We start from the raw sequence: 22,308 nt of genomic DNA, 5'->3' as shown, positions 1-22,308 counted from the left end.
GCTGAACCTGCCGCGTCAGCAGGTAAATAAACTGGCCCGGCCTGCTAGGGTGCTTACCCTGGCGAGCCGTGTGCCGAACGTTGCCGACCCCTGATCTAGGCCGATAAACAAGACTGACGGTAAAACACAAGAAGTAGTCGTGCAAAGATGGAATGAATATTTTGAGTGCACATTTAACCATCCTGAAGACATTAATGTCCAGATCTGGATGCATTAGCAGAAGATGCAATCCCTAAACCTGAAACTTGTGTAGATGCATCTACACTGGAAAAGGTTCACACTGCCATAAAGAAACTGAAAAGCCAGACCCAATGGCACACCACCTTAATTTCTCAGAGTGCCATGAATCCCATAAGCATAGCATTACCCCAACTATTTGTCTGGGCCTGGACCATTGGGAAGGTACCAGCAGAGTGGAAGGAAGAGATCATTATACTTCTCTATAAGGGGAAAGGCCCATACACTGTGTGGTAACTATAGGCCAATAATTCTGCTCTCTGTCCCTGGAAAAGACTTTAAATGTGTCTACCGGCACAACTCCAGTGTCAGCTTGTGAAATGCCATCACCCAGAGCAATAACACGTCACTGCTATACAGTCTAAAATGGACACTATACTTACTCTCCATCTTTTATCTGAGATCCGTCATGAATTTAACTTGTCTTTGATAGCAGCATTCGTAGATCCAAAGGCAACAGAGCTGCCTTGTAGAAAGCCCTATGAGTGTAGCCTGATCTATAGAATATGTATTAATTATATTGATAACTTAAGAATTCCCAGTTATCACTTTGAGGATAGTTATCACTTCAGTCCCCAGATCAGGCCCAATATTATTAAAATTACTATATAGTTGGGAACCCCAATGTGCACAATTGCAACGTTCACACCATAGGAACTCTTCTATATTTACAAATAGTTTATTAATGTAGTTAGCAAAGTCACAAACACTAACTCAGTAAGGTAGATAGAGACTACAGAATGTACATCTGCACATCCTCACACCGTCCCTTGCAGAACGACCTGAAATGTGAGCCATCATCTTCCTCATCATCATTACCTTCCTCCTCATCACCAGTGGCCATCATTCTGGCACCTCCCAGGAGCTACATATCTCTCTCTCCCTCTGCCCATAGGCTAGAATGTAACTTTTATAATATACACTGATACCATTATGTCTAATGCATATTCAGTAGACGCTTCTCCCCTCTTCCTTATTTGTATCTTCTCATCCTACTAATATTGAGGTGTCTTTTCTTCTATAGTCTAGTATATTAATAGTATTAACTTATTATCATATGCATCAATTCGTTGCCATGGCACTCTTGTGGTTGGATGTTCTTCCCAAAACTTTCCAAAAGCTGCTGTTAACTCATGTTTCTGTGGTTGGCTGATGTCATTATGGACAAAGTTCCCCTTTACACACTCTACTTCCAGTTCCCCAAAACTTAGGGGTTACTGTTAGGCTGTTTATCTGTGCCTCAAGCCTTGTTCTAACTGCTGAAGCCAGTGTCTTACAGGATACAGGCCTGTAGGTTCCTTGCATTACTGCTGAATATAATACAGGCAAAATATAATGAAGGCAGATCAGATAATAAAGGTAAGCTAGCTCTATGGGCTACATGAGGCATCAGTGTTTCAAATATCCTCCAGAGGCTAACTCTAGATCTACATAATGACTCAGAGGCATGAATGCAATGGGGGTCCCAGAGGTTTTACACTAGTTCCGGGGTGAAGCAGGGATGTGTCCTGGCCCCAGCCCTGTTCTGCTGCACAATGGATTGGCTCCTTGAACATATCTCCACACATACCAGTATAACTGTCAGTTCAAACTCTTTTACCAACCTGGATTATGTGGATGATGTTGCTCTCTTTGGTCAGGATGCATATGATCTCAAAGATGCACTAGAGCGTTTCCAGCACAAGGCATCTGTCCTTGGGTTAAGGGTTTCTTGGGCAAAAATAAAAATCTAGAGTATCAACACAAAAGTTGTGATACAAGATACCTGTCCTTCTGGACAAAACATGGAAGTAGAGGATGACTTCACCTACTTAGGCATAAAGCATCATCAAATGAGCTCAGTCAGACAGACATCCTGAGGAGATCTGGTTTAGTAGCCTCAGCCATGAAAAACCAGCATAGGGTCTGGAGCCAAAAGTCGGTGGAACTATATACAAAAGTACAGATTTATCAAACTCAAATATTTCCAGTCCTCTTAAATGGATCTGAAACATGGACATTGCTTAAACAAGACATCAGAAGGCTGGAGGCATTTCATATACATAGCCACTGGCAACTACTGGATACAACATGTTTGACTTTATCATTAATTGGGATCTATAATTGAAAACTGGCTTTGAGGGGATTGAAGTTATGATTGGCCACCGCTGGCTGGCCCTTCTTGGTCATGTTGTGTGCCTTGGAAACAAAGTCCCCACACATACAGCTTTGAAGGTCAGACTTGAGATCAGGAGGAGATACTGCCCGATTACTGACTGGCCGTGGTCACATGGTCACCCACTATTCACATGGCTGCACCAGCTCAGTAACAACTCTGTGGCACTCCTAGATACCTGGAATAAAGTTGTCCAGTAGAGTTATAGACACTTGGTGCTACAGATCTCTGTTGTCTAAGCATATTATTGCTGTGCTTAAGGGTAATCTTTCATTTACAAAGAAAGGCAAATGATTAATCCTAAATATTTAATTTCAAAAATTATCAGAACTACTTGAGATTCACCTCATTTCTATGTAAATTCATTCACATTTCTATGTAAATACACAGGTTTCTAAAAAAATACACGATGACATAAACATGAAACCTTGAAACATTTCATATTAAAATGCACAAAAAAACCCAAATTTCAATTTCACACTGAAATGTGTGTGTGTGTGTGTGTGTGTGTGTATATATATATATATAAATATGTCTATTGAAGCTAATGAGGGAGACAAGGTTGGTGAGACAACATCTTTTATAAGACCAACTTCTGCTTCTGTTGGTGGAAAGGATAAGTTTCGACTACACAGAGATCTTCATCAGGTCATTTCAGAATAAAAAGTCAATTCTGTAATTCTATAATATTAACTATACAACTTTTTCACCCAATTTATTTTAAACGGCCTGAGCTCAGTCTTACAACTTAGCTTGGGCAGTCTCTGATTGGTGCCTTCAGAGACAAAAACTGATCTGTGATCTTATAGAAGGTAGAGTCAGCAATAGGTACAAGGGCTATGGCAGGAGGCTATGATCCTCCTTTCTAAATCGCTGAACAGAAAGGCTAGCTATGCACACTGAAGGCACACAGGGAGCACAATTATCGGAAGATACAAAGCTCCATCACATTATTTTGGCTTTCCCCATGTTTCCAACTAGAACTAATTCAAGATTAGTTTCTTACTAGCACTCCAGTGTGTCCTTTATCACAATCCTTCTGTCACAGGGTGGTACTGTCTCTTTTAGACTGTACCTGTGCCTGGTCACCTGACACCAAATGGGCTATAAGAATAGGTACCTGGGCAAATCAGGCCTAAGAATCATTTAGGAAAGAGGCAGAGAAAGCAGATACAGGGCTCTCACTACCAGTACCAAAAACAGGGGAAACATGCTTGATTGAAAAAAACTAATGTGTTGTATCCAGTAATATACATTGCAAAACAGTCCACACACTGTCAAATGATTTTCCCATGCACAGAGGGTTTAGATAGTTATTTGTAATCAGAAGAGTTTGTTGGGATTATTTCTAGTCAGAAATCTATCAGTTTTGATGAAACTTTGGTCTGGAATGTTTCCAAGGTCCAGGATGAAATTTTGATTGGAGACAGAAAAAGAAACAGACCAGAATAACCCAGTGGTTAGGGCACTCACTGGGGATGTGGAAGACCCAGGTTCAAGTGTCTACTGTGAATCAGGTTCCACTGAGTTATTGGCTATTTGGGAGGGGAGGGCATGTTAGATTTTTTTCCCACAATAATTTTCAAAAAGACTCATTTTCATTCCAATGTAGAATGACAACAAATTTCAAAATATCAAAGATTTTAGCAAAATAAATTTCTTTTTTTCTAGGAAGTTCTAGGAATTAGTGATGCACTGTGCTATTTCCTGTAATATTTAGTTCTGAAGCAAGCAAATACAAGCCCAACAAGGCCCCAAAGCAACACTCTGCCCACAAAGGATTAAATAAAGTATTATATATTTGTAAAAAGTAACAGAGGGTCCTGTGGCACCTTTAAGACTAACAGAAGGATTGGAGCATAAGCTTTCGTGGGTGAATGCCCACTTCATCAGATGCATCTTGTGTCTGATGAAGTGGGCATTCACCCACAAAACTTTATGCTCCAATATTTCTGTTAGTCTTAAAGGTGCCACAGGACCCACTGTTGCTTTTTACAGATTCAGACTAACACGGCTACCCCTCTGATACTATTATATATATTTGTATTTCTCTAAAAAAAATGTTTCAATTTAATATACTCACAAGAGTCAGACCACATTCAGAAACTTGAACCTCAATCCCTGTGAAAAATCAAGGTTGGCGTGAGGCATTTGATTTGGATCCTTGAATCTAAGCCCACTCCTCTGCTTTGGGTTCCATGTTGAATCCAAAACCAGAAGGGAGTTATTTTATGATCCTCTTCCAGATGCAACTGAAATCCTATGACAACAGCTCACAAGATATTAGTACCACTGATTCCAAACCTATTATCCTTGATTCAGTCTTGGAACCTGACTCTTAAAGCTAGTACAAATCCAGGTGTGAATATCAGCATTTTAAACTTTCTTCATAATATTGTAGCGAACATAATATTTTACATTAATGTATATAATGCCATTAATCTTAAAGCACTTTAAAATTATGCATATATACATCCAACACAGAGCATTCACCTCTGAGTTAGTACTTAGCAGCAGTTTAACAGAGTACAGAAATGGTATCAGGTTTAATGGTATCCTATAGTTCCCTAGAGATTCATATTCAATACTGGTGCTTCAGAAGTAGTTCATATTCAATACTGGTAGTTCAGAACAGGAAACTGATTATCATCCAGAATATGTAGAGTTTTTGTTTGGTTGGTTTACTATTGACTAATTGTGAGACTGGAAGAGATTCTTGGGCATCACATGATGCAAAACCTGGTCACTTTGTAGTTTATCTTAAAAATACAGTTTAAAATTACTTTAGAAGTAATTTGACACTGTTAGTAACTTACAGCAAGCAATCCTTGTAATGTAACACCTACTGAAAATGCACTCTCTTACTCCTACAGATCTTATTTGCATGGTTGCCACACCTGAAATACCATTCCAGTTAATGCCAGACATCATCTTCCTGCAAAAGAACAATATACTAAGGGTAAAAAGATGTTAATATCCAAATATTAGAGGTAATGCTTATGCCAATGTATACAAATCAAAACCTCATTTGAATATTCATTTTGCTACACTGTTGCTACTAACAGTATTCTGTTGAATATTTTCTGACTTCTTCTTAAAAAAGAAAATTATTAAAAAGACAAGACAGAAACTAAGGTAACAACACCAGAAAAGGTTTATCTAGAAAATACTAGAATACCTACTTCACTGCTACACAATTTTTCTCATTGTTCTTTAAAACAAGTGTTGCAATACCATCTGAGCCATCATCATCAAAAAAGTTCTTTAGGTAATACTGGAATTTAAAGACATTTTCTCTTTATGAAAATAGTAGAGAGCAATCACATATATTTTTTTCCTTCAGGCTGCTGTATATAGTACATAATTGTTGTTCCTCATAATGATTGGCACTAATTACATATCATCACTCCTGGAAGGAGGCATGCCTTTCAACTGTCTCTAATTTGGCACAAAAAATACTCCTTGTTCCTCCTCCATCTGTTGTCTGCAATTTATAAAGTAGAAAATAATGTCAAACGTTGAAGTAACAGGTGTGGGGTTTCCTTTTCAAAGTCCCCCCCCCCACACACACACACACAGTCACCTAAATGCACAGTCCTAATTACTCCTTTTCAGAAAATGTTCCTTCATTTTATGAATATTATCCCTGATGTCTGCTTGACAGAGACTAGAGAGAAATATGGAACACTGCTAAACTACATATGAGCTGAGTCTTTATTTGTACAGGACGACTATCTGGCAAATGTGCTGAATATATAATATATATATTCAGCAATATCTAAACAAGTATATTGATAATAGCACTATGCTGCTGTTAAACAAACTTGTATCAGTCACTTACTCTATAATTTTCTGTGCTAATATCTCAGTTACTGAAGATATCTGTTTGGCTCCTTAGTGATCTGACTTTTGCAAATTCATGGATACCGACTTGCAGCCACAGAATCGCTAGTCTTGCTCTCTAATCCGCTAATAAAAAAATTAAACCAGGTAGAAAAATCTTAGTTGATATAAAACAGGAAATGTAGTTTACCTCTGGTTACATTAGCAGTATTCACAGAAACAAACAAGTACAATGGGATCCTGATCTTGAATGGGTCTCTTAAGTGCCACTGCAATAAAAACAATATATAACAATAATAATGAGCAAATGAGCACTTATAATTAATGTTATTTATTGTATTATTTTGAAATACAATCAAAAGGAGGATGCATAATATATTACAGCAATTACTTAGTTGAACTGCTGACACCTTAATCAAATTCTGCATGAAGTAATAACTCACAGTAGTTTCTCAGTTTCCTCCCTGATTTGCCTGAATCTCACAACGTCTTATAACATATTACAATAACAAAGATGGACAAAATGTTGTTTCCTTTGGAAAAAAACTGGTGAAATTTGAAAGTGACTTCAGATTGACAGAACACATGGATGATGAGTATCTAAAGTACTTACATGGACTCCATTACTATCATATCTGTGCACCTCAATTTTTTGTTTTATTAAAGCAAAATTACAATGAAATGTTAACAAGCTACATCATGCATTACTTATTATTCAGGATCAAGTTAATATTCAATGAACCTGGCTAAAGATTCTGGCTTGCAATCTAGGGAGCCTTCCTCCTCCAAATAGTCTCAACTGTGACCACATTTCTAAATACCTCTTTTTGCTGCTTCTCCATTCCATTACAAGGACAGCCCATGTTTTACTCTAACACAGTTCCACAGGAAGAAAAGTCACATTTTTCCAATAATGTGCAATACGAAGTCTTGCTGCTTACTTTAAAAAAATAAATTGATTTATCATTCCATTTAAAATGTAGATCCTTTAATTGATCATTAAGTAAGCAGGCCATGAAATGTCTGGAAAGGTGGTATTATGTCATAAAAATGAATCATTTAATAATTTCCTCCCGAAACCATCTAATCCCTGGATACAACCACCGCATGTGCAAGTATGTTCCCCTTTCCCCACAATCCCTCCCCCACACTGCGTCACCTAGTAGAAAAATATGGTGGATCTTAACTGAACTCAAATGCCATTGATACAGTAATTTATACAAAAAGTTCTTTATGAAGTACACAAACTGAAGATGTATATCCTCTTTCCAATATAGAGACTAACTCACAGGTCCAACTCAATTTCTTTCTCCAAATATGTCCAAACCCAAATCTTTCATCTGGGTTGTTTTTTTATCAGCCAAATTGTATAGATCTGAAAAAATTAAATTTTGTGTTCCAGCTTGCTTCTGGCTCAACTACTCAAATGTGATTAAATGTCTAGACAGAGCAATCTTTTGTCTAGATTTCACAATAAAATGTTTGACTTGTAAATATTAAAAATACAGGATCCTTATAATATTTACATTATTACATGTTTCTTGGCATGATTTTAAATCAGGAACCAGGAAGAGCTGTCCAAACTGAGTAATCTCAGTCCTTACCCATAATAAATCACTTTTATGTTTCCTAGGGATAAATTCCTGATTATCAATTAAAGTAGCTAAGGGAGAAGGTTTAGCATGAATTAAAAAAAAAAAAAAATGTCCAAAGCTGCTAAAGTGATCTGCATGAATGGTGGGTATTTTATTTTTGGTGATCTAAACATCTTTTTAACCCTTACAATTACTTTTGGGGGGAGGGAAAGCTATATTTGAGATCCAGGTTTGTTTGAGTTTTACCCAGTGTTTGGATCGTCTAGTGATAACCCAATTGATCACATCTTTTAATTGTGATGGACACAATAATAAGCTAAATTAGGGAAAGAAAGTTCACCCCCTTTGTGGCATTATACAAACATTTGTTTTGGGTCAAATGATGCACTTTATTTTATCCAAAGCAAAACATTTCGATTTCAAGCTTAAAAAAAAGGAAGCGAAATTTAGCAATGAAGGCTAGATTCAAAAGGTAATTTAGGTGCCATTCACAAACTGGTAGTGGCGCCTGCTACCTCTTTACATGCAATATTCCAGTGGTTATAGCACTCACCTAGGATGTGAGAGATGTGTATTCAAGTCCTCACTTTGCTTGATATGGAGCAGGGTCTTGAAGTCAAGTCTCTCATCTCACAGAAGAGTCCTTAACCACTGGACTATAGACTGTTATGGGATGTGTCTCGGTCTCTCCCGTTGAAACTGTTCCACTGTGTATAAATAATTAAATATTCATTGGGCCTCAGCATGACAGTGACAATGACTTTAGAGCATCGTGATTAGGGCACTTGCCTGATATATGGGAGACCTGGGTTCAAGTTTTTGTTCCAGCACTGGACTATTGAATATATATGCAGCAGCACTTCTACTCACCTCATTTTGTGAATGGCATCTAAGTTCCCCTGTGACTTGAGCCTGAACAATTGAAATGTTTCATTTCAGAAATGTCAAAATGGTTCATTGACATTTCTATTTTTTTCTAACCAAAACAATTTGCTGAATTTTACACACATTTGCTAAATGTTTAGGTCTACCCAATTTTCAGTGAAAAAAAGTTTCAGCTGAAAAGTTTCTAATGTACTATTTTTCAAAACCAATTTAGAACAGCCATACTGGGTCAAACCAATGGTCTACCTAGCCCAGTATCTGGTCCTATGCCAGTAGCCAATGCCAGATGTTTCAGAGTGAATGAAAACCACAAGGCAATTATTAAGTGACCCATCCCCTGTCACCCAGAACCAACTTCTGGCAGCCAATATCATGGTTTTGGAAAGCCCAGTTCAGAATTTTTGAACACTTAGGACTGGCTACATTGTCTATTTTCTCTCCTTCCCCAAACCCTACAAACTACCAACTACAGTGATCAGATAGAGTTGGTCACAAAGTGAAGATATTTTGAAACTGTATTTAAATAAAAAAAACAACCTCTGCCCATATTATCTGCTGCTCCCTTAAATAACCGAAGTTCTCTTTCTAGCTATATCCACTATTCTGAATGGAGGTAGGATATGACTTCTCAGTTACTGGAACAAGACTTCCTTACAACTCCCCTACCATAGCGTTGCAAATTAGTTCTGCCTCTAGGCAGGCTCACAAGTTGTGCTCCAACCTGCTTCACTTCTACAAACCAAGACATATTCTTTCCTTCTCAGTTTTCAGCCAACTTTTCTTTGTTTTTAGTTGATGCCCTCTTCAGTTGTTGGAGGGATATTAACCTTCAGGGAGGGGTTTCCTAGGTTTACCAACAGCAGCAGTTTTTTCCAGTAAAGATGGACTCCAAAAGGGCAGACATTCTGCTGAAGCAAAGACCAGAGACAGAAAAAGTTTGTCCCCCTTCAGCATTCAGCTCAGTATAGAATAAGACCGATTTTTCTGTTGACAAGTGGGAGCCTAGGGTTGCCAACTTTCTAATCACACAAAACCGAACACCCCTGCCCCGCCCTTTCCCCAAAGCCCCTCCTCCATTCACTCCATTCCTCCTCCCTCTGTCGCTCGCTCTCCCCCACCCTCACTCACTTTCACTGGGCTCACAGGAGGGGGCTCAGGGGCAGGAGGCTAGGGTGTGGGAGGGGGTGCAGTCTCCAGCTGGGGGTGCAGGGTCTGGGGTGGGGCCAGGGATGTGGAATTTGGGGTGCAGGAGGGGGTTCCGGGCTGGAGCCAAGGGGTTCAGAGTGCAGGAGGGGGCTTAGGGCTGGGGCAGGTGGTTGGGAGGAAGATTCTGGAAGAGAGTTAGGTTGGGGTGCAGGAAGGGGTTCCAACCTGGGGCAGGGGGTTGGGGTGCGGGCTCTGGCTGTGCAGTGCTTACCTCAGGCGGCTCCCAGTCAGCAGCACAGTGGGGCTACGGTTGGCTCCCTGCCTGCCCTAGTTCTGTGCAGCTTCTGGAAGCAGCCGGCATGTCCCATTGGGAGCTGCAGGGGCAGTGCTGGAGGGCGGGAGTAGCATGCCGAACTTCCCTGATTGCCCCTTCACCTACGGGCCAGACATGCTGGCTGCTTCCAGGAGCCGTGTGGAGGCAGGAAGCCTGCCTTAGCCCTACTGCGCCACCAACCAAACTTTTAACGGCTGAGCAAAGCCACCAGGGTCCCTTTTCAACCAGGCGTTCCAGTCAAAAAACGGATGCCTGGCAACCCTAAGGGATCCCCTTTCTCATAAAGTTTCTGTTCCACTATGAACTATCTTCTGCTATAGTCCTTTAAACTGAAAGAATGGAATTCACAATCAAATTTATGGATCCAGCTTTGTGGAAGTCAACAGGGTTACATTTGCTTACATCAGGTCTCAGTTTGGAGCAATCACCAAAAAGGCATTGCTATTATAAGATTAAATTTATGAGAAAATATTTAATGCAAACACATTGAATGACTTTTTAATGATTAGCTATTAAATATTTAAGCCTAATCATGTAGCATTTGGATTTTATTATTCTCACTATGTTCTTACAAAATGTAATAAAAATGTCCAGGTAAGTGGGGGAGTATGCATAATAACTTGCAACCATTCAGAGCATACTACTACTGATAATTTTATTATTGCTATATACTTAATAAATAAAATGACTTTTTCAGAACCAATGTTTTCTTAGGGTTCTTACAGGGAATGTAATTTGGCTTTTGCTATTAATTCTTTCTTTTTTCACAGATCCACATTGTAGCAATAGTTATTGTAAAAAATAACAAAGAGGACTTAATCCAGATCTCAGATATGCTGCTGCTAATTATTATCTTATAAACAAAGAACTGTCATGCCTTCCTACACATCCCTAGGAACTGATTGTTCATGATAGGCATCATGTGCACCTGAGACCTGGCTTGAGCCAAAGGATCCATCTGAAATCAACATGAATTAGGAAATTCAGAATTAAAACTGAAACTTTAGGCCAGATCCAGCCAGTCTTAACTACTAGCAGAGGAGTGCATGGTGCAACTCAAGAAGGGTGGGGCACATGAAAATGAAATGTCCTTTTTCTGAGTAAGGACAGGCAACCTGGAAAATTTCAGAGGATGAAGGTATGCCATTTCTGAGCGATGTGGGATCACACAAATTTACTTAAAATAGCCCACTAACTGGGTCTGATTACATCAATAGATTCTAGTAAGAAAAGGAGTACTGTATAATTTAGATAATTAGTCTCTAAATACAGACCTGTGTATGGGTGAGGGTTAAAATGAATTACATTCCATCTACTACCTAAAGGAAAGCATGGGGCATTGAATGATCAACACTACGAAGGTGATAGATAGCAATATAGAATACTCATACTACAATAAGGATGATAGTTGACATGAAAACATCCTAGAACAAGCACATAATTCATAAAGATCTTTGATGTTTGTTACACATTCATGTTCTCAGATGGGTACTGCACATTTATGGCAATATTTCCCCTTTTATTATTGTGATTATTAAGCTAGTGATAAGTTTCAGGCTGGATTATACCCAGCTTCTCTTTTAAAAACAATAATTGTTCATTCCACTAGCTGGCTTCTGCAAAAGTTGGTTTATCTGCAGTTTATATGTTATATACACTTTTAACAACAGCTACTGAATTACCTTATAGAATGTAATTGCACAATGCTTCAGGAGAGAATGCATTTAGAACTTGTATAATAAAAATAAATGTCAAGAGTTACTGTGACTATGCTCAGTTAAACATAATTTCCCAGCCCCTCCCCAAGTTCCACAAGCAATTAGACTAAGCTATTTGTAAACTGATGTTGGATGGGAGTTACTGAGAGTCAAAAACAATCTTTACCAGTTTAAGTTCTTTTTTTTTCCCCCATAGCTGCATAATTTACTAAATATGCTCCTTAGGCTAAGAGCTTCTATGCTGAGTTTCAGACAGGAGTGATTTTATAACTATATATATAACCTAGTTGCAAAACCCTTGGGAAAGGGGTTTTATAAAATGTGACCAACTATAGGGAATCTACTATCACATGCTCCTATTACTGATCTATGTATTTTCCCCCCAAAATTATTACAGAAATCCCCTATTAACCTCTTACATTGTATATACAAATACACATTGAAGCTTGCCTGTCCATAGTATGATACTGGAGTTGCAAATGTTTTTCTGTAGGCAGTATATGCTCTCAGCTCTTAAAGCTGCCTGTTTCCTATTAGAAAAAAACAACCTCATCTGTGATTGCACAGTGGTTTTTTAATTGAGTTTCTTTACTGAATACAGTAATTTATGTTCGTTCTGTACTGTACTGTCCTGCCCCATGTTTAAATGAGGTCATCTCCGAATCCTTTCTTGTTTTCTAGGACAGGTTTCTCCAGAAAAATCTATTATTTTGTGAATAAATGTAGTATTTAGTTCACTACAGAAGCTTAAAAATCACAGGAATTTTTAAGGTTCATACCTAACAGAAATGTGCCAGCCTTGTACGTACTTCAGTTGAGAAAACCAGGAGCTGTGCTTGTTTTCAGAAGCTAAGGACCTGATCCTTTTCCCATTCAAATCAGCAACCAAACTCCCATAGACATCAGTAATGCAGGATCCAGCTGTAAATGTCTCACAGAAGAGAAGGCAAATAGCTGAAAGCATCCTGTTTCATAAATGACTTGATGGCAGTTATTTTTCCTGCATTAAGGATCCAGTGATCATTTCAAGGTATTACATCTTGTGAACCAGCAGGGACAGAATGTAATGATATCCACCACTGGAAAGTGCTGAATTCTAGATTTCCAAGGTGTGCTGTCAGCGCTGTCCAGCTTTGGTAGTCTGCGATATCAGAATTTAAAAATGCATTATTAGGATCATACTATTGTTTATCCTCTACCTGTGAAGAAGAAGGCTGGTCAGTGACCCAGGCAAAGTTCCCTCACAAGGAATGTCATAAAACAATGTGAACAGTAATACATTTACAGACAGAGAAAGCATGCAAATGCAAAACATACAACAAACCCAGCAGCACTAAAAACAAGCAATTCCATATTGCAAACACAACATATCATGTACCATGTCATGTTTTCCTCAGAGAGAGTGATCTCGTTTGAGGATGTTCTGCCTTCAGCATAAAGGTACTTAAACAGAGTTTCTTGATAAATCTTGTTATCAACCTTCTTAATTGGAAATGTGTGCAGTACCTAACATAGTGAGGCCCTGATCTGGATGTAGCCTCCAGGAACTGCTGCAATATTAAATAATAATATAAGAAAATAATGAGAGTTCTTTCATGAGTTTTCCCCCAAAACAGAACTTTCCCAGTTTAGATCACCTGGTCTGAATTATCTGATTTAATGATAATGTAATTATATTGAATTTTGTTTAACTATAACCTTTGAATACTCTTTATGCCTTTCCTCTTTTTTGGCACAACGTTTTACATTCAGACAAAGCTGCTTGTTTTCTGGAACTAGTCAAATATCATTGCAAGTTTTTGCTCAGTGATGGGTGTCGGGTCACTTTGTCATAACATTAAATACTTAATTTGTACTGCATGAATTTTAAAAGGTTTAGTTAGACATTAAGCCATTTAATTAAAAATGGAATTAACATCTTATTTTAGAAATCCTCTCTGTCAAGGACATATTTTTTATGGCATATTAAACCTTTCTCTCAGGAGTGCCTTTGTGAGTTCCAGTGGACTAATACACACCTACGTACAGGAGAAATAAGTGATTTTTTTCCTGCTCTTGCATATGTGTAGATCTAAGAGATTTAGTTCTCTTTACCCTCTGCTGTTTAATATAAGCAAAGCTGTGTGTAACATGAACTATAGTTCCAAATTTCAGTTGATGGGAGCTTCTATCTGTGAGTTTTACTTTTGAATTTCAGATTTGAAAACAAAGGCTCTCAGAATTCCCAGGCACTGACAGTGAGTGTGCATAATGCACTATCCCTTTGATTGGTGCAATAGGCTTTTCCCACTGTGAACCTGGACAGCTCAACTGGTTCTTGAAGTCAGTAGACTCCCATTGACACTAAATGAGCATTTGAACAGGCCTTGGATCATACAAAGGGAATAAGATTATGACCTAGCCTCTGCCCAGCCCTTCCTTGTTCTTTTTAGGTGATTTCTGTAACCAGAAAACATAAGGACTGTGATTATGCCTTGCTCTTGAACAGCAGGTATATATAAGGAAAGAAAAACATTATTTTCCTCTTGCCCCTCTTTAGACTCCCTAGCAAAGGCTGGTCAGGATAGGCCTTACCTTGGAACTGCCTGTGAAATAAAATAAGCCTTCCTTCCCTTATTCCCTTCAAAACCTGTTACATGAAGCATTGTGGCTGTAATGAAAGCTACTCCCTGTTCTGTATTGAACCTGCTCAGTCTTTAGGAGCTTGTGGTGTTACGTAGGAGCTCTCTGAGGCACAGATTTCTCTCTTTTATCTGACACATTCTAACTATTTTAAAGAGCCAGGGCCACTTAGGCCATGTCTACATTAGCATGCTTACATAGCTGAGCTGCTGTAAAATTGCTTGTGTAGCTGCTCTATACCCACAGGAAGAGAGCTCTCCTGTCAACATAATTAAACCACATCCACAAGCAGCGGTAGCTATGTCAGTGGGAGTAGCTCTCCTGTGACTTAGTGCTGTCCACACCAGCAGTTCTGTTGGTGTAACTTACGTTGCTCAGGAATGGTTTTTTTTCCACACCTCTGAGTGACATACATTATACTGACAACAATGGTAGTGTAGACGTGGCCTTGGAGTGCTATGTAAATAATGATGATCATAAAAGTTCCAGAAAATATATTCTGAAGAAAAATATGGATTTAGAAGTCTAAATATAGGCACCCATATTTGAAAATATTGACCCATATCTTTCTGGACCTGGCTGAGGCTATTCAATACTACAGTGTGCTCAGATATGCTCTGGCTGTCAATTCATTTCTGAGTAAAGGCTAAAGTTCTTGATTTGATATCAAGTCCTAAATGGACGTGTCTAGAGCTCAACTGTCTCCCAATATAATTCTGTGGCATCTGTGATCAACCAAAATTCTCAAGTGAGCAGTCCTTTGGATTAAATGAAAGAGGGTTGGTAGCAGGTTGTATTCTAATTGGGGTCCCTGACTTTGGAATTCAATCTCCATCTGTCTTCATCTGCTAGTGCCCAGATTTGATTACCCAAAGGGATGTTTGGGCATGTTTTCCAAGTTTTTTTCTAGATGAAGTAGCGGATGTTGGGTAAAGATGTGGGGTACACAGCTGGGGAGAGAATTTGACATCATTGGGCTAAATTGTAAAGCATTTAATTTTTTTTGTTCTTCTGCTTTGCTTTCCACTCTCCTCCCTTTTACATTTCTTCATAATTTCAGTTTTGGCATAAACCACTCTAATAAAACTTAGAATTAATATCTGAGGTGCAGTCCCCATTGCCTGCGTGCAGCATATCCTGCTGAAAGGCTTTATTTGCTATAGATTCCAATGTGAAATGACTTCACAACTGTGCTCTCCGAAGGTAAACATTTGATCCAATTTCAAATCATATGCATAAACTACCCGCTAGCAACATTACACTTCTCACAAATGTCATTTTCACTAGCATTGATCTTATTGAGTGTGGCAGGTGTGAAGTAAGTAGCCCTGGTGCAGTAAATCAAACTGAGGGAACTGCTTGTTTTGTGTTTCTCTCTGGTACGGTTGTTTGGGTGCTTTTTTGCATTCTCATTATCCATGGTAGTGTAGTTCCCTAGTGGTTACTGAGCATATTCTAACACAGCGAATAAATTAGTTTCATAGATAACTTATAATATCTTGTGAATACATTTATAGAATGCTTTATATGACTAGTTTAAATAATGTAATTTAAAGTCACTTTAATTGATTTAAGATGGTGGTAGCAACCACAAACTTACAACTGTTTGTAAAAGGTTTTATTAACTCACCCTGCTGTAACAGAAATCAACCTTTGATAGGTTCATACAAGAAAATCTCTCTTAAATGGTAAAATCCCACATTACTACCACTGTAGAAACTACCAGCTACTTATGGCTAAGAATGGAATTTCTGATTTTCAAGGGAGAAAAAAAATCAATATTCTATTACTTTTTCTTGTGGCTATAAAAACACAGTGTTTTGTTTGTTTGTTTGTTTTTGTAGGGAGTGGGTTCTGACTGATTTACAGACCGTGTGTGTGCACACATGTGCACTCAAACACATACAGAGGTGCACATGCATATTAACCCTAATTGTCTCAGGTTAATTTAAATATATAAAATGACCGTTTAAAATGTATTAATCTGTCAATTCAGCAGTTTGGCAACAGGAATTATTTCCAAAATAAGAGGGATTTACTTTCCAATTTTCAGATGTCTTCTTGTTTCCTTGTCTTCCATATGAACAAACCTGTATTATTTGAGGAAGAAAGAAGTCTTAGGTTTCAGTGAAATGGTTTTAGCAACTACATAAACAAGTTTATGTACAAAACCAGAGTCAGTATCTTAAGCAGAGAACTGCTAAACTCCATCAGTCTCTATTGGTATGTCTACATTGCAAAGAAAAACCTGCAGCACTGAGCCTCAGAGCCTTGGTCAACTGATGCAGGCTCATAGAGGTAGGGCCAGGGCTGGCTCTAGGATTTTTGCCGCCCCAAGCAAAAACAATTTTGGCCGACTCCCCCTCCCCCTGTTTTTTTCTTACTCCACCCCCGGCCACGCCTCAACTCCGCCCCTTCTCCAAATCCCCAGGCCTGCCTCCTCCCCCCAGGCTCTCAAACCTGGGAGGGAGGGTGAGCAGCAGCGTGCGAATCAGCTGTTTTGCGCGCCGTGGCCACTCGGAATCTCCCCCTACCTCCCAGGTTTGAGAACCTGGGAGGGAGGGTGAGCGGTGGTGAGCAGCGGAGGTGAGCTAGAGCTAGAGCTAGAGCTAGGGCGGCCAGGGCACATTTTTAGGGGCAGCAGGGGCGGCATTCTGGCGCTGACCATGCCGCCCCTAAAAATGTGCCGCCTCAAGCACCAGCTTGTTTTGCTGGTGCCTAGAGCCGGCTCTGGATAGGGCATCAGGTCTAAAAATAGCAGCATAGATGCTCCTGCTCAGCTGGAACCTGGGCTCCGAGACCTCTCCTGTCACTAGTTGTCAGAGCCCAGGCTCCAGCCCAAGCAGGAACGACTATACTGTTATTTTTGCCATTGCAGCATGAGCCCAAGTCAGTTGACTCAGACTCAGACTCAGTGCCGTGGGTTTTTCTTTGCAGTGTAGACACACCCCATGACCTTTTCCAGCACCTGTTTCTGGTTGCTAAGTACCTGCAGTATCCACAAGATGGCACTGTGCCACACAATCTATAGCCAGTTGCAAGATTTGACCATTAAACCCTGTGGGATGTAGGCTTTAAAACAGAAAATTATCTTGGTTAAGACTTTCCATACTTGCACTTCAAAACAATGGGGAAAAAGTATAAGTTGAAATATGTAGCAACATTACCTATCAGTAAAAATACTCTTGTTTTACTTGTCTAACATTAACTGGATATGGTTGAGAATATTCATCACATTGACATGGAATATTGTATTCAATACCATTCATTTAAACATTACTGAATTACAATATTTTCATTACTATTTTATTATTATAGTTACTATGTAGACCATACAGTGCAGTATGTATTAGTCATTTAGGTGCCAGGTAACAAAGACACTTAGGGGACTACATTTAGGCAGGTGAACAACCCAATTGACTTCAACAGGATTGTTCATGTGCTTAAAGTTAAGCATGCGCTGAAGTGCCTTGAGGAATCGGCAATGATATACAACATTCACTCATATTCTATTTTATGCTAAACACTTATTGATAATCTCTTCATTGGTTTGAGGGCAACTACAAAGCTTGCTCAAACTAAATGCCTGTCCCTTGGCTTACCAACGGGCCTCTATCCAAAGCCCATTGAAGTCAGTGGAAAGACTCCCACGGATGTCAACAGTCTTTGGGTCAGGCCTTATGTGGAGTGCCCTCTACAATGGAAATCTTACATGTTTTAGGAGGAAGCTGGCAGTGCATCTTTGGTCACATAGTGGGGCTAAAACTTAAACTTCTCTCCCCTTCCTTTTTCTGTAAGGGTCTGGCACAATGGAGCAGCTGTGAGGAACTGGATTTTATTTTCAACACCAATTACATGAGTTAACCCCACTGCAGTGAGAATAAGAGACAATGGGGGCAGGTTCATAGCTCTCAGGTTCACTCTTTCAGGCTGCCTGCAGACTCAGCAGGACAATATTGCATTGGTTACATTCTGTTCACATTTGGAAGGCTCCCTGCAACCATAAGTGTTAATAACTTGTTTTTTTTTACTTAAATGAAACATATACACATCAGGAAGGTCAGATTCAGTCCACAGGTCACATGATTACTCCCCTACTTTAAAACATATACCAAGATGGCTCCTCTGGAGATGGGGCTATAACAACCACACATTTTATGTGACCTTGGATACCTTACTTGTCCCCACCTCCATACCTCAGTTTACCCATATGTAAAACAGGAATAACAATACTTACCAACATGGTGGAACTGATTTGTGCTGGGCAGTGAAATATGATGAGACAGCCCCATCCCTAAGAGGCTTACAATGCAAACATGGATCATAATATATTAGGTGTGAGGACTATGCACTAATAGGAATATCCTTCTCTAGGTCCAACATATTTAAAATGATAAAAAATACAAAATTCCCAGGAAAAGCTTTAGTCATGTGAATATTGCTAATCATTATTTATCCTGCCACATTGATCTTATTGAACCTAGAAATACTTTTCCTTCAAAAACTTCTGGAAACTAACCACTTATTGTAAGGCATTTATTGTTCTGCTTTGTTTGTTTATAAAGCCATTTGTGTTTCATTCACATATTACCTTATATTAAGATATTCAACTTTCTTTCCTGACAGAACAGGAACTAGAAAGCAAGTAATACTTACTCACTGTCTATATATGAACACTGAAGTTCCCTCAAAGGCAGTTTATTTGTGGGAGGAGGGTTGTTATTAAATCATCTTGCAAGCTAGCATTCGGAGAGCAAAGTAAGCCAATTCTTAATATTGTAACTGGCAGCTTGGAAGCAGTCATTTTAAGAAATAAATGCAGATCGTGAGACAAGCCTACTTCGTATTCCAATCAGCCTTCTCAAATGGCTGAATGACAAATAATTTGAATCATGAAGAATGCATTTTATATAATGCAGTGAAATAAAAAAAAAAAAGATCACAAACCATGCATAATTAATATGTCCGACTAATAACTTTGACCTAGAGGACTTGAGACAACCACAGGACCTCAATAGTGTGCTTTCAGTAGATATCCCTGAATGAAGCTATGTTAAGAAGATAAAAAAGCAGGTTATTTGGGAAAAGCCAATGAAAATCATTACTTCTCTGTTACTCAATTAGGGGGATTTTCATGAGCAGAAAAGTCGATGCACAGTCGATGCTTCTTTTAGGAAATCTTGTATCTCCTTGATCTCACATCACTAAGTCAAGGAAGAAAAAAAGAGACTGGATTCCAGACAACTGACACATTGGATATTTCACTCAAATCCCCATAAAGTGAAATCCCTTCTGAGTAATATTGTGTTTCCAGTCAAATATTAGTTTTCAAAACACCCCAGCTCAGTTCATGGTGCTGCTCACAACTTTTGTGACATGATGCTTTTATTTATGTATTTATTTATTTTTGAAACATGATGTAGATTTTTGGTATCAGTTGTATTTGTTTGACAATATGCTCTTACCTATGAATCAATGTTTCAAATATATGCCTTTTTTTCAAATTATTGGTAGATAACAATTAAGACTGATATTTGGATGATCTTAATGTCAGACCGAGAGACAGACTGACACAAACACACAGGCATTTTAGTAATCTGCTCATGTAGGGATGCTGGCCTCTGCACCCTGAAATTAGGAGTGAACAACATATACAGACCCTTGCCTGTCACAGCAGAGTAGTGCAAGGTTCAGGGTAAAAATTTCAAAGATACCTAAGTAATTGAGGAGCCTAAGTTGGATTTTCAAGAGCATCTAATCAGGTTAGGTGCCTAATTCCCATTAAGAACCAATGGGACTTAGAGATCTATCTGCATTTTTAGCTACCTAAAGACCTTTGAACATCTGTTCCTTAGCAGCCTCAAGTGGGAGTTTTGGAAATTTAGGCCGTTTTAAAATTTTTACCAGTAATCACATCTTAACCTGATAAAGCATGACCCAGCACCTTGCATTTGTGTAAAAAAAAGCAGTCAAATTCCTAACCTGATAACAGGATAGCTTTGATAATATGCTGAATGTAAGTCATCTAATTCAATTTCTAAACCAAGAGGACACAAAGATTTTTGATGGAGCTGACAGGAAAAGTGTACCACCAATAAAGATATCAGGGGGAATAATATTTTTAATTTTCATATTGGTCTGGATCTGTAAAAAACAACAAAGAGTCCTGTGGCACCTTATAGACTAACAGACATATTGGAGCATAAGCTTTCGTGGGTGAGTACCCACTTCATCAGACGCATGTGGGTATTCACACACAAACGCTTATGCTCCAATACATCTGTTAGTCTATAAGGTGCCACAGGACTCTGTCGCTTAATTTTCATAGAACTTATAGGTAAGCATAAGAAAATTAAATGACAACTGATTGCATCTCACAAGTTTGTTCAGCTCAGAAATGCCTCCCACAATCCATAGAAATGGACAAGCACACCAAATTATCATAAACTTGTTGGCAAAAATATCCGCAGGGCCCAATGGATAATACAGACAGGTAACTCTGTACAGCCAGAGTAAAGATTGCAGTGCATGTCTGTAGTGCTCAGTAGTTATGATAATGGTAAGGTCTGTGCCTGTGGGTGGCAACATAGAGTACAAACTGGTAGGTGGCTTATTATAGCATTTCCTTGTTTCTGTAATTTTGGTCAGATAAATTATATGCGAATCAAACAGTTGTTGCAATGACAAATGCACACAGACACAGAGGCAAGAAATGGAAAGAAAAAAGTAGAGCATTTTCCCCCCAAAATACTGTATTTTATTTGCATTTGAGATGTAGATTAAAAGTCTTTGAATGAATTGGTAAGAGCAAATGTATTTCTAGTGGCACACAGTCTAATATTAAGTATAGTTTTTATATAATTTTTTCAATTCATTTTAGGATTTTAAGAGATTATTTTCAAGCTCTGCCATTATCAGGAGATGTAGAATGCTGTTTGAGAAGTGGGAGAAGTTCACAGTAAGCAACAAAATTGATAAATATATAAAATAGATTAGAAAAGTTTTCCTTATTCAGTTAGTGCTATAAAGCCCACTCACTCTTGGTGTATCTATTTTATTTTTCAATCTCTATAAACCTCATCTTGTAAAGTACTTCTTGCAACTTACATCTCTGCTACCATTTGGAAGAACAGTAAAGCAAGTGAGGTAAGAGAGTGCAGTAGCATATGGCAGGACATAAAGTACAATATCAGCTTTATAGAGATTGCAAAAATAAACTAATACCAAACAGTGTGACAAAGTTCCTTCTCTATCTTGGTGGGTCCTGCACTTATTGGCGGATTTTCTTGCCTCAGAGATTCACCATGTGGGTTGGGGAACAACCCAGAGACCTTCTCCTCTGGAAGAACCCACAGTCCAGGTCAATTGGGAGGTTTAGGGGGAACCTGGGCCCACCCTCTACTCCAGGTTCCAGCTCAGGGCCCTGTGGACTGCAGCTGTCTATAGTGCCTCCTGTAACAGCTGCATGACAGCTACAACTCCCTGAGCTAACTCCCCATAGCCTCCTCCAAACACCTTCCTTATTCTCACCACAGGACCTTCCTCCTGGTGTCTAATAATGCTTATGCTCCTCAGTCCTCCAGCCACTCCCTTGAGCCTCTTGATCCCAGCTCCTCACACTCACACCACAAACTGAAATGAGCTCCTTTTTAAAATCCAGGTGCCCTGATTAGCCTGCCTTAATTAATTCTAGAAGTTTCTTCTTAATTGGCTCCAGGTGTCCTAATTAGCCTGCCTGCCTTAACTGGTTCTAGCAGGTTCCTGATGACTCTA

The sequence above is a fragment of the Trachemys scripta genome, chromosome 1 (assembly GCF_013100865.1).
Source record: "Trachemys scripta elegans isolate TJP31775 chromosome 1, CAS_Tse_1.0, whole genome shotgun sequence".
Taxonomy (NCBI): domain Eukaryota; kingdom Metazoa; phylum Chordata; order Testudines; family Emydidae; genus Trachemys; species Trachemys scripta.
Note: the sequence above shows the minus strand (reverse complement) of the source record.